Below are 13,792 nucleotides of genomic sequence, written 5' to 3'. Positions count from 1 at the left end.
CAGGACAATTAGGCAAGAAAACGAAATAAAGGTCATGCACTTTGAAAACAAAAAAGTGAAACTACCTCAACTTGCAGATGATAAAATCCTGTACATAGAAAATCCTAAGGAATCCACTAAAAATTGTATTAGAACCAGTAAATGAGTCTAGAAGGTTGCAAGACATAAGATCAAGATATTAAAAAATCTGTTGTAGGGCTTCCCTGGTGGTGCAGTGGTTGAGAGTCCACCTGCCGATGCAAGGGACACAGGTTCGTGCCCCAGTCCGGGAAGATCCCACATGCCGCGGAGCGGCTGGGCCCGTGAGCCGTGGCCGCTGAGCCTGCATGTCCGGAGCCTGTGCTCCGCAACAGGAGGCCACAGCAGTGAGAGGCCCGCATACCACAAAAAAAATAAAATAAAATATAAAAATCTGTTGTATTTGTATATACTTGCAATGAACAATTTAAGAATGAAATTAAGAAAACAATTCCATTTACAATAGCATCAAAAATAATAAATTTAATAAAATGTACAAAACTTAATACTCTAAAAAACTACAAAACATTGAAGAAATTAAAGAAGACCTAAATAAGCAGAAAGATAACTTAACCTCTTGAATCAAAAGTCTTAATATTAACATGTCACTGCTCTCGAAACTGATCTACTGATTCAAGGCAAAGCCTTGGCTAGGGTTGAGGGTTGGGGAAGAAATGAGGAATGGCTGCTAAAGCGTACAGGATTTCTTTATAATGTAATAAAAATGTTCTAAAATTAATTGTGGTGATGGTTGCACAAGTATATGAATATTTCAAAAACCACTGAGTTATATACTTTAAACGGGTGAATTGTATGGTATGTGAATTACATCTCAATAAACCTGTTTTTTTAAAATAGCAAACTAGAGTATTTTTTCATTTATTTTTAACCTATGACTTTTACTGAGTCACACTTTCATGATGGACAAAACAACTATACCAAAAGAACTGAGTACCGGTTCCTACTTTAGGGAATTTACATTTCTAGGCCAACAAGTATACGTGTAATTATACTAGTGATAAAGGGCAATATACAGAAAATAACAGCAATCTTGTTCTCCACGTGTTCATCTTAGATAAGCCAATTACTTTTTTTCCCTTTCCTAAATGGGACATAATTCTATGATGTTTATCTCACAGGATGGTAATAATGGGCATGAGATACTCATATAAGATAAACGAACAAAACAAATTTTATCAACAAAAACAGTACTGAGCATGGTGCAAATGAACACTCCAGGTACATATACGAATAAAGTCTTCCACACACGGAAAATGCAATTAACCATCTTTACCAAAAGGACTAGGAAGTCTTAAGTGAAGCAGGAGCATTCCCTTTTATTATAAACTGGCACTATAATCAAAAGGCCTTACACGTAATTAATGATAATATTTATAAATGAGGTATACTTACTGAACTTTCTGGAGTTACATAAAGCTTTGTCACATTTTATCAATACTGTCTTTATTCAATATGAAGTGTCTTGCCACTGTATTTACCAGTACTTTACATGTATCTTTCTAGAAATAATTATTAGGGGAGGTAATGGGGGGATGCGTAAAACAGGTGAAAGGGATCAAGAGGTACAAACGACAAGTTATAAAATAAATAAGTCACAGGGAAGTAATGTCACAGCACAGAGAATACAGTCAATAATATTGTAATAACTTTGGTGTGCAACATATAATATCGAATGTTTTATACCTGAAATATATAAAATTGTAAGTCAACTATACTTCAATTTTTTAAAAAAAGAAATAATTAGTATAAATTGACTGAAATATCTATGTTTAATGAAACACTTTGGCACATCTCATCATGTATTTAGTATAAGATTAATACATTTTAAGTGCCCAAGCTTCGCTGTCAGAAAACATCTTAAAATATGCTGGTATCATTATGACGTACTTCAGAGGTCATTTAACAAAAGAACAAAAAATAAAGTAAGTAACCTGGAATAATATTTATGAGCTACACAGTGTCTGGCATATAGTATACACTTAGTAAATACTGACTAAAAGAATAATAGGCTATATACATACGACTAAAATCAAAAATAATTCTTAAGCGAAAAAACTAAATTATTCTTTATAAAGCAAAGGTAGTAATCTAGAATATTTCTGACAGAATTGCAAACTAACATGCTGGCATGTTCAAATACAGCAGGTTTACATACAAAGGTCAACCTTCCTTTGAGGAGTCAGAATGCTTATTTACTAACAAAAAGTAACATATGCCTACTTACACAAAATGCTGCCTCTGACAGGGTGCAATACATAGCACCATTAAAATTAATCTAATCTGACATGAGAGACATTTTTCAAGGCTCATAAATCTTGTTTAGATAGTTGATTTTACATTTCAAAAACTAAAATACCGTTTTGAAAGAAATCTACTTTTGCTTATTACTACATAATGATGAAAATCCTCTAAAATAATAAACATACCCCAAAGGAAAACCCCTGCAGCCATCTTATCAGTTCTCTCACTGCAACAGAAACTGAAATACAATTTGCATAGTCACTGTGGTTGGCTAAAGAAAGCAGGTTCATGTAACCAATCAGAAAGCTAGAAATTGGGCAATCATAAGGGGAGAAATTTTTAATCTGCCCGGCAACAGCATAAAAATAGAAACAATATGCTAGTATGAATCCCAGAATAGATGTGACTATAAGAACAAAACCACCAGCAAAAAAACTTTACTTTCTTGGGTAAAAAAGATGCACCTTGCATTTCATCATCTAGAATATTAAACTTGCAACTTTTTCTTACTAAGTGGCAGTTAAAGAAAAATGAATGCTAAGCTAAATTAATGGGCCACTTTCAAGTTACATGCCATTATCCATATTATTTTACTTATATACATATGTGTGTGCATGTACATATATATTTAAGCATTCTTTTGTCAGGAGAAAAATTAAGCACTTTAATCATAGTTCTTACATCTCTAAACCTCTAAAAATCTCTCAAATCTGGACACCACTGCATTTTTTCCTATCACTTTTCCCCTGCAATCATTTGAGAATCTTACTTAAGGGTAAAAGACTATTTACTGTGTATTAAAAATACAAAGATTAAATAATTTATCAAAGCAGATCTCTAAAAAGGGTGGGGATTATGCCTTATTTATTTTTGACACAAACTTGTTCCAACATACAGTAGTGTCTTCCATATGGTAGACATTCAATAATTGTTTCCTCAATCAAACTAAAACAATTCCTGTCAGTGAGGAAAACAAACCATCTTATTGTATATGTCAAGTAAAAGTTAAACATGTAAATATATAATCTGTAAAATACTGCTATCTTTGGTTTTTCAATTTTGTCTAATGTGGGATAATATTAAAGTTGACAACACTTGACTTTTCTTATTCTGTCACCCAAATAAAAGAATGTTTTTCATCATTCTAACTTTCCAACCTAAGTATGCTTAGTATGCATGTTTCCTTGTACATAACAAATTTACTTTGGAGAAATTTTAATTCCTAAAGATGGCAAACAATGTGCAGTCTAATGTAATAACTATGAAGATTATGGGCTACTGAGGAATGACCAAATTTAAAAATAAATAAACAAAAAGAAAGTAAAGAGAAAAGGAAAAAGAACTTTTTAATTTCAAAAATTTAAATTATAGCTGCTGAAATGAAAGGCTGGTTAGACAATCAAACCATATTAAAACAAATGCTATTTATCAAATTTCATGTTCTATACATTTCTTACATCAAATCCTCCATCAGTATGTTTTAGTGATGTAGTAAATTAACTTTAAAATGTTTTCTTTGGTCAAAAAATGAATTCATATATTTGATACTAGGAAAGTCTTAAAAAGTTCATTATGAAAATTACATGTAAAGGACTTATTTTAATAAAGCTTAGAAACAATGTCTCTAAAACATATAAGAACGCAGAACAGTTTTAAGTAACAAAAAGAGCTCCTGTGAAGGATGAAGAAACATCAAATGAGCAATCTATTGAACAGTATATCCTTTTAATCTAGACATTTAAAGATAGGTAGATTTTAAAATTAAGTTTAACCATGCCTTTTTAAAAACATAAATACTATTATTTTAAACATTCGTCTGAATGAAAAGTAACAGCTTATTGTCTTCACTTTTCTTAACGTTGTATTCACGTGACTTGGTATACAGATCTAACTACAACTGTATTCACATCTTTAAGATAACTTAAATATTATATGTACATAGATCTTGTTTACTTATCTGAACAAATAAACTATGATCCTCATCACAAAGGAAAGCAGTATGAATTAACCTATGAGTTACAATTAGTGGGGGAGAATATAACAAATGGGTCAAAATTTGATAACAAGGCACAACAAGTGGGAAAAAGTATTTTATAATTCCAGATATGTAAGTCAAATATCCCTTTAGATATACATCTCAGCACTTCATATTTTCTTAGGTATTATTTAAAGCAGTTATAATACTTTTTATTTTTACTTACACTAGCCAGTTTCATTTCAAGAGAACAGAAAAAGCATGAGGTTTGCAGAATATTATTCAAAGTAAACATTTTATCACACACCAATAGGAATTTTGGGGGGGATTGAATAATCAATGGCACCTTAGTGTTAAAAATTAGTACAGCAACTAAAATGCCCTGGACAAGTTTAGATGTGTTCCAGAAACATCACCCTCCATCTCTCCATTCTCTGCCCCATCTGTAGACCCTCCCCTCCAACAACCCACAGGAATTTAAAATGTCAGCTGAGAACCAGATGTTCTTGTGGCCCTAGCCTATGGGTACAGAAGTCTAACTTTAATAACAAATATAACTAAACTAAAAGAAGAAACCTAATCTTCTTTCATATCCCAGAGGAAACTCAAATTCTTCTTTGTACCTATAATTTTTCTCTTCTGTAGCAAAGCAATATTGCTAGTATGTTATCCCTTTGCAGCTCTAACTAAAATTCTATTTACCACAACTTTTTGAGCTGATCTTATCTGCAAATCTGTATCTTTCTTCAGTTAGAATTTCAGAAAAAAAAAATTATGCTTTTGATAACAAGATCTCTCCTGGGCATACAACTCAGAATGGACCAGCACCCCCCCACCCCCACCCCCCCCCAGGGAGCAAAAAAAGAAAAATTACGTTCCTAGTCTGAAATCTTTCTGGCAAACAATACGTGAGAATATAATCTACTTGCTTCAGGCAAATGTTCCTAAAAAGCTGAGTTAATACAGGTTGGGCTATCAGAAGCTACTATCAAAAGTTTGTGATGTATTTTAAGAAAATACAGAGTTCCTTTACCCCAAACCAAGGATTATCACTTTGTTTCCTCTTTCAGAACCTAAAAAAATCTGCAGATCTGACCAAAAAACACTATACTTTGGAAACTCTCTTAGTCTCTCTCCTCTTAACCATCAGACCAAATGAGCTGATGTTTTCCACACATTCTATGAACATACAATTGATAACCACAAGCATACTGAGATCTCATGTTCTTCTACTCTCATCTAAATCTGTTCATATTAGTTGTGCTTGTTACCGAATTCAGTTGTATGTTTCTAATTTAAATTACAGAATACAATTAAACTTCGTATAAACTGATGAAACATGAATGCAAAAAAAAAAAAGCTGTTAGATCTGTATCAGTAAGAGAATAATGCAGAAAAAACGCAGATTGGAGAGATTTGGGTTAGGCAAATCAATTAAAATCTTTAGGTCTAAAGTTTTCCATCTGGAATAAATGGAAAACAAATTAGAAGACCTGAGAGAATACTTATATTTTGATTCTTAAATAAAATTTTAATAAATTCCACTCTAAAGTCCACTGCTCTACTGAGAAATGGCGAAGATAGCTTGGTGTATTCATGCATTTATCAAATGTCTATATGGTCACTATTAAAGGACAATTTTTAAGACACTAAAGAAACAATGTGATTAAAAGTATAAAAATATAGCCAAAATTTAAGTGTTACAACATGTAGATTTTAACATAAATGTGGGAAAAAAATATAGGCAGTAATACTATGTGTGGTCATCTTTCCACATGAATGACCATGAAACTTAGGAGAAGTACTCTATTTTCCACTAACTGCCATCTGTCCAGTATAGACTATTCAATCCTAATAATCAAAAAAAGGCTTTCAGATGTGTGATTACAAATAAACCTCTACAGAGCCCTTACTGTCTTCCTGATAGGGTTAGTACACCCAAGTTATATGAGCCAGATTTCTAAAAACTGACTCTGCATAAAGAATAACTCAAATTTAAATGGGAGGGAAAAAAAGAGTATGCCTTTCTTACCAATCTCAATTTCAATTGCACTTCTGCTCATAACCCTATTTATAATTCAGTTAGTTACATCCACAAGACTTCACAAGTAGTTGCTTAGAAACAGCAACATGCTGAGTTCAGGGCTACTGGAAATCTGGCTGTCTGCCACATTAAAATATTTAACTGAGCCTAGAGCCTCCAGAATTTAAAAAAGAAGAAAGGAAAGAAAGGGAAAAAAAAAAGGAGGTGGGGGATAAAAAAAAGCCCAAAGAAATACAGTGATAAATGCAATACACCACCAAGCTCTTTTCAAGGGTTCACAAATTCAGAATCAAAGACCTTATTTTGGTATTTTCAAATATTTGTTATATTTCTCTAGGAAATTTTTTATCATCTTTTAAATGTTGGAATAAAGAGTCTGAAGCTATTCTACTGGAGAACAGAAGAAATGTGATTAGCCACCTCACTGTTAATGGCATAACAACTGACTCAATAATATACTGTGCAAAGAATAGCCCCAGTCTGTAGCAAAATGACTGAGACTTCCTACGCTAGATCTTGAAGGCCCAGAGACAAAAAACTATACATTCTCATCAAAGTACTTTATCCCTGTAGGCCTGGTTAAATACTAAATGAGAAATTTTCTACCCCAAACTGCACTGTTTTTCCATTTTAAACACCTCTAATAATTAAAAACTTAAGCATATTCAGAAATGTATTAACAGCCTAAAAATTAACTGTCATTTTTCAACAGAACCTAAAAAGGCGCTGAATATGTTTCAAGACTCATTTACTGATAAAAATGAAAATTAAGACATAAAGACTGCTCCTTTAGCTGATAGTGGCTACTTCAAACCAACAGGAAACTTCACATTTAGTAGTAAAACACCATAGGCATTTCCACTAAAGGCAAAAACAAAAGTGTAATACTATATTCACACATTTACTGTTCTAGAAATCCTGACCAAAGCAGTAAGAGCTCAAACAAAAAAGATATAAAGAAGAAAACATTTAATTCAGAACAGCAAGGAAAAAAGGTATCTAGAAACATTAACATATAAGAAAAAGATTGATGAAGCTATGAAAATATGTGAAATATTAGAACTATGTTGGGTATATGACTCAATGTAGAAAAATATCAAAGGCACAGAAAAGTACTACAAGTAACCACACGTTTTGAGAAATACATGAAAGATAAAAAACATAGTGGGGTTGCACTCCAGCCCTTCCCAGCTGGACCTTCCTTCCCTCTCTGCTCGCCCTGTCTTCTGTGAGTGCTGATCTGCTGATCTGCTGATCTTCAGATCTTCCGTGCACACCGGGCACTGTACTCAGTCAGGGTGCCTCGCACGTGCTGGTGGGCTGCAGGTGGCCAGCTCCAGGCTGCGCCACCGAATAGTCGGGGCTCGCGGCCCGGGGTTGGGAGGCGGGTCTACTGCACAGCCGCAGTGACAGAGGAGCTGCTCCCAGTTTAAAAAAAAAAAAAAAAAGTGTAGTGGTATGGAATTAGTTCCCAGAATAAAAAAGAACATCTATTAGTGAATAAGAAGGACAAAAAATTCAAAAGAAAAGTAAAAAAAGAATCAAACAAGTAAGTCATTAAAATAAGTTAGAAAAAATGTTCAACTTCAAAATAATCAGGGAAAGACAAAACAAAGAGAAAATACATTTTTTTTTTTACATCAGATTGGCAACTACTTATTGTTAGCAATAATGTACAGCAATGAGTAGCACCATACACTGCTGGTAGAAGACTTCACTGTCATAACTATTTTCAGGGGCAAATAAGCAGGAACTGTGCATCACTTTGACACACCAAAGACACTTTGAGATGTATCTTAAATACACTAATAATATGTTTTAAAAAGGTAATGTATCAGGATACCTACTGCTGCACTGTACTAGCAAACAATCAAATTTAACAGCCATCACTAATAGTTAAAAAAAACACAAAAAACTTCAGCATCCACAGTAAAGAATAAAGAACACTGGGCTTCCCTGGTGGCGCAGTGGTTGAGAGTCCACTTGCCGATGCAGGGGACACAGGTTCATGCCCCGGTCCGGGAAGGTCCACATGCCGCGGAATGGCTGGGCCCGTGAGCCATGCGCTGGGCCTGCGCATCCGGAGCCTGTGCTCCGCAGCGGGAGAGGCCACAACAGTGAGAGGCCCACGTACCGCAAAAAAAAAAAAAAAAAAAAAAAAGAATAAAGAACGCTAAGAAAAGTAAAGAATGTGGTAGATCTCTTTTAAAGGCATGAATATTAAGTGTACAAGCAGCTACAGAATTCACAGTACTTAACAGTACAAACACTGAAGCCAGACATACCTCTTTGAATATGGTATGATCACTTCCTTGTGAAGTTACCTGTCCAAGATACTTATTCTCTCCTTGCCTCAGTATCCTCATCTACGAAATTGAGACTATTATAATGCCTGTCCTCATAAAAATGTTATGGGGATTAAATGAGAATGTAAGTAGAAAGTTCTCAGACATATAAGTAGTCAATAAGTGTTTCCAGTTTTTATGCAATTATGTTTTAAAATGCAAAATAATATATTTCTAACATTTATATATCTCAATATATAATCTCTGAAATATCTCAAGTGATATTTCAAAGTCTGGAAGGATAAATGCCAAACTAGTTACAGCAGTTCACTTAGGGAGAAGACAGTAGAATATATAGACTTTCACTTAGACTTGCTATATCAGTTTCAATTTTAAAATGAAAACACATTCATGTGATTTTTATCTTAACAGTTAAGCTCATTCCACTTCCCCCAATCTCTTTAATGCTAATGCTAAACCAGGGCAGCAGTGACATTTATGAATGTGGAAAGGGTAGTGACCCACACAAACCCAGAAGAGACAGGGAAGGAAGGCTACCATTCAAAACACAAATTCCCAGCATATGCCATGAGCAGCAAGTACCACCTCCTTCACAATCACTTGGGTCAGCATCTACCCAACATAAAATAGGAAAACTCAAACACAAAAATGAGTATAATCAATTAAAAATTCAGGGTGGGGGGGTGGGTAAGGATTATACAAAGGAAAAACAGAAAGAAAGGAGGCATAGGGGATACACCCAGAAGCAACAACTTTCACCAAAGAGGATTTACAGAAAAAAAGAACTGAGAAAAAAAGGAGAGAAGAAAAAAATTCACAGATCCCCCCTCCCAAAAAAAAGTTTTCCATAGAAAAGGCCTACTAATTACCAAAACAGATTAAATTAAAATTAAAAAAAAAAGTTTTTAACACTTAGACATACTGTGTTAAGATTTCAGAAAAACAATATGAATAAATACTAATATCTTAGAATTTTTTAAAAAATCATTTTTAACTACAAAGGAATAAGAATTAAACTGACATCAGACTTGTCATCAGCAATACTGAATGCTAAAAGAAACAACAATATCCTCAAAGTTCAGGGGAAAAGTTATTTTTAGCCTAGAATCCTATTGCCAGAAAATCAACAAGGATAGAAAAACTAAAGGTATTACTTCTGAGCAAAGTCTGAGGAAACAGATTATTGCTAACATAATTATATAAAGATATACTACAGACTCAAGACAGCAAAAGGCCCTAGGAAGAAACTCAGATAAGGGAAACAGCAATGCTCCATAAAACAAGTAAAACTCATGGGCAGACTGAAATAACTGAGGACCCACCATCTTCAAAACAAATATTCTGGAATGAAAATCCAAGATAATTACAAAATGGGAGTTAACGGACTTAGAGATTGTGGAATATGGCACAAAAATTAAAAAAACTACCATCTAAAAATAACTTAGGTTTCAAGCTGGGTAAAATATAAATATCATCAAATATGTGCTATAAAAAAGAGACATACCTTAAAAGAGCATAAAACGTTGAGAACTAAGAGGTGAAAAATGATACATGAGGCAAATGCTAACCAAAAATACAAAAAAAAAAGTTAAGTATACATATAAAGCCTATATGTAACATATTAAAAAAAAAAGTTCAAATTGAAGATCAAGTAATGGGATAAAAAAGATATTTCTAATTAATAAATGGTACAATCCACTAGAAACATTATCTTTGATGTATCTAAATAATATCGCTTCGAATAACATAAAGAAAAAACACGTTTTTAAAAATTCAGGAAAAGACTAATAAATCCACAAAGACACACCTTTTTCTAAAATCTACAGATAAAAACAAAAGTAATATTAAAAAATGCATTTCTCAATTAACATGCTAGAAAAACAGAAAAATAAATAGAATTGTATATCAAAAAACCCAGAATATGAATTTTTTATGAACAAAACCAACATACATTAATATTGACTGTGCATGTGGTAACAAGGAAATCATAAATTCCAAGACCACCCCCCCAAAAAAATTCCCACAAGGCCACATTCTCGGGCCATAACATAATACATTTAGATAAACAATAATGAAATGAGAGGAAAAGTTATCTCCTTATAAATTAAAAAAAAAAATAAAAACAAAACAACTTTGGATTAAGGAGGAAATCAGTGGTAAAAATAATAAAAACGACAAAGTATTAACAAAATACAACCCAGGGAATTCAACTAAAATGATACTCTGGAGAAAGCCTTAAATGCACGTATTAATAAAAAAGCACAAACTCAAAAATGCTAGTAAAAGTTATAAACCCAAAGCAAGTAATTACAATAAAAATGGAAAATTATCATGGGAAACTCAATAAAACAGCAAGCAATCAATGAAACCAAAAGCCAGTTCTTTGAAAAGACTACTAAAAGGGGGAAAATATAGCAAGGAGAATCTAAAGAAAGCATAATAAACAATACTAGAAATCATGAAGAAAATATAACTACAAATATAAGGTAATACTCTTGGTTCAAATATTTAAGTATATTAAATGTTATCAATGGAATACATGAAAAAGACTGAGGGATTTTAACTTACCGCAAACTCAGTAAAATTCAACAATGGGAGGAGGCTGCCAAAAATGTCAATGCAAAGTTAAACTGCAGAACAGAAGTACACAGTCAGAGGAAAGGGATATTTTTTAGTAATACATTTACTTATGAGCATCACAGATAAAGAGAGACTTTTAAGAACAGCAGGATGACCAGGCTAAAGAAGGACCTAGAACAATGTAGTGTATGAGGAAACGTTGGAAAACAGAGGATATTTAGCCTAGAAAACACAAGGGAATTTTAATGGCTTTCTTTAAATAGTGCAGATCTGTCATGTAAAAAAGATAGATACACAGAGAAAGAGACAGACCCAAGGTAGAGGGCAGGAACAAAACAATGAAAGGCCAATTTTGTCTCAAAATCTGCAAATGTTAATTTTTTTTCAGATATCCAACAAAAGAAGGAACTGCCTTAAGAAATTAGAGCCTCTCTCTTCTGTCATTAGAAAGGTTGACGCAGAAACTAGATAATTACCTGTCAGAAATACCAAACAGTAGACTCCCATGCAAAGTGTGATGTTAGAACTACTAGATCACTTAGGCCCATTTCACTTTGAAGATTTCATAAGTCTACACTGCTTGCTAAATAAATTTTGTTGCCTAAGAGGAACACAAAAACTAAAAATTCAAATTTTATCCCCCAGATTTTTGGATCACGCACACTCAACCTCAGTAGTCTCAAAGATTACACATCTCTATGCTCATGGCCTTTATTTTTTTGTCTTACCTGCTTCCTTTTAGGTTTATTTCTCTATAGACAGAATACTCCTCTGTCTTACTTTCCATCATCTTTCTCTTCCATGACCCCCAACTCTAATACCAATCAATAAATTCCTCTGTTTTTTGGTCTAACAACTCCTTGCCTCTTTACCTATATATATAAACCAGTCAGTCTATTTCCACCATCTTCCCAGCCCAATATTCTCCTAAACAATGGCTCAAGAAAAGTCTGAAAATATTTCCCAACCATGCTCTCCACACCAGGAGAACACATCCAACCTCATTCTTCCATCCAACCTCAAGCACATTAATCGAAATTGATATATTTCTACTATCAGCATTTCTCCAATCCTAGTGAATTTGTTTACTTAGAGGAAATACACCCACAAACATACATTTTTATACTTCAACAGAACATACATTAAAACAATCATTTTAAAAATCCCAAGCAATATTGTCAAAGGGCGACAGGAAATAGTTCATGCCCCTGAAACATGAGTGTGCCTTCTATCACAGCTGGCCTCTAGTTTTTTTTAAGTACTCAACTACACAGTAGTAACAAATGACGAGCTACCTTTCAGAATCTAGAGAACTGAAGTCCCACCTAAAACTAACACTTTCAGTTTGCAGAAAGAACCTGCTATTTAACTCCCAAAAGGCAAAGGCAGAGAACTGCCTAATCTAATTCATTTCCTCCACTTCTCTAAACTAGCCTCTCTAAACTACCACTAGAGCGGTAGCCTCTAAACTACCACTAGAGTGGTAGCCTCTAAACTACCATCCTTCATTTCATCCAACTTCCTCACCTCCCCACTCTCATCCCCCTAAAATTATTATTAGATCAATCAGTAATATATTTTATCATTGGCCATACTGATATCAGTATGCATTTCTTTATAAACATAAATCTTCATATCTTTACAGTAACAATTATATATTCTTTATTTTATATAGTTTTTTATTTCAATGAGATTTTTTTGTATGCAATTTTTCAGACATACAAAAAAAGAATAATATAACAAATGCCTATGTACCTTTCACCTACCTTAAGAAATAAAATATTAGATTCAATGGAATTTCTAATTAATACACTCATGTTAGTTTTAAATTCTTAAATTCACTTTGTAAAATGGTGATACATTTAAATATGTGGAAATGGAAACGATGAGGGTGGTAGAGAAAACGTGACCATGTTATATATATATATATATATATATATAAATACACATTATCTAATGTATGCCAATGAGCCCCTTGTAAAAACATAAGCATTCTGATTTTGATGAAGTCAAAGGGGTACATTTAAACTAAAACTTTATAGTTTAGTAAGGTTACAAAATGTCATCGCTCCGTATGTACCAGTTGGTGTCACTACAAAGGAGAACACAGTAACAGGACTATAATGATGAGAGACCTAAAACTGATTTCTATGTAATGTGAATATATTGTATGCATGAGTAATGTTCACATATGACACCCACTGTTAATTTCAATTCGAACCCGAGGAAAATTAGAGAAGGTGAAAATAATATTTTTTTAAAAATCAAATCCAAATATGACATTCAGAATCTCCTGAAAATTAACATTAAACAATCTAGTAATCCTGGTATTACTAAAACTAAAACAAACAAAGAAAAACTTCCCAAAGGTGAGAGACAGATGTAAGGCCTGAGGAGGGAGGGGAGGCAGAAGGGTTATCACAGAAAAAGGACCTGAATCTCTTACCTGTGGGCAGCTTGATACTGTGAAAAAGATTTCCTCTTCTGTTAACCACTGCTACTCAGTTCATCCGTATAAGCATTAAAAGCTAATGCAGATTTCTAGATCAGCCTTTTTGAGCCTGAATTCCTCTTTTGGTACATATTCATTAAAAATAATAATAATAA

General features: G+C 33.4%; 1 protein-coding gene across 3 annotated transcripts in view; it reads right to left on the bottom strand.

The window, feature by feature from the left end:
* ATF7IP (activating transcription factor 7 interacting protein) overlaps nucleotides 1-13,792 on the bottom strand; it is a 128,072-nt gene that overhangs the window by 87,762 nt on the left and 26,518 nt on the right. Inside the window, exon 1 of one of the 3 annotated variants that reach the window (XM_082850491.1) lies at nucleotides 2,466-2,505. The exons of the other annotated variants lie outside the window; for them this stretch is intronic. The gene's annotated coding sequence lies outside the window, so the exon portion shown is untranslated. Of the gene's footprint in view, nucleotides 1-2,465; nucleotides 2,506-13,792 lie in introns of those variants that run through there. 3 annotated transcript variants of the gene reach the window in all.

This window comes from Leucopleurus acutus (genome assembly GCF_964270905.1).
Source record: "Leucopleurus acutus genome assembly, chromosome: 11".
Classification (NCBI taxonomy): domain Eukaryota; kingdom Metazoa; phylum Chordata; class Mammalia; order Artiodactyla; family Delphinidae; genus Leucopleurus; species Leucopleurus acutus.
This window is presented reverse-complemented; position numbering and strand designations above follow the sequence as displayed.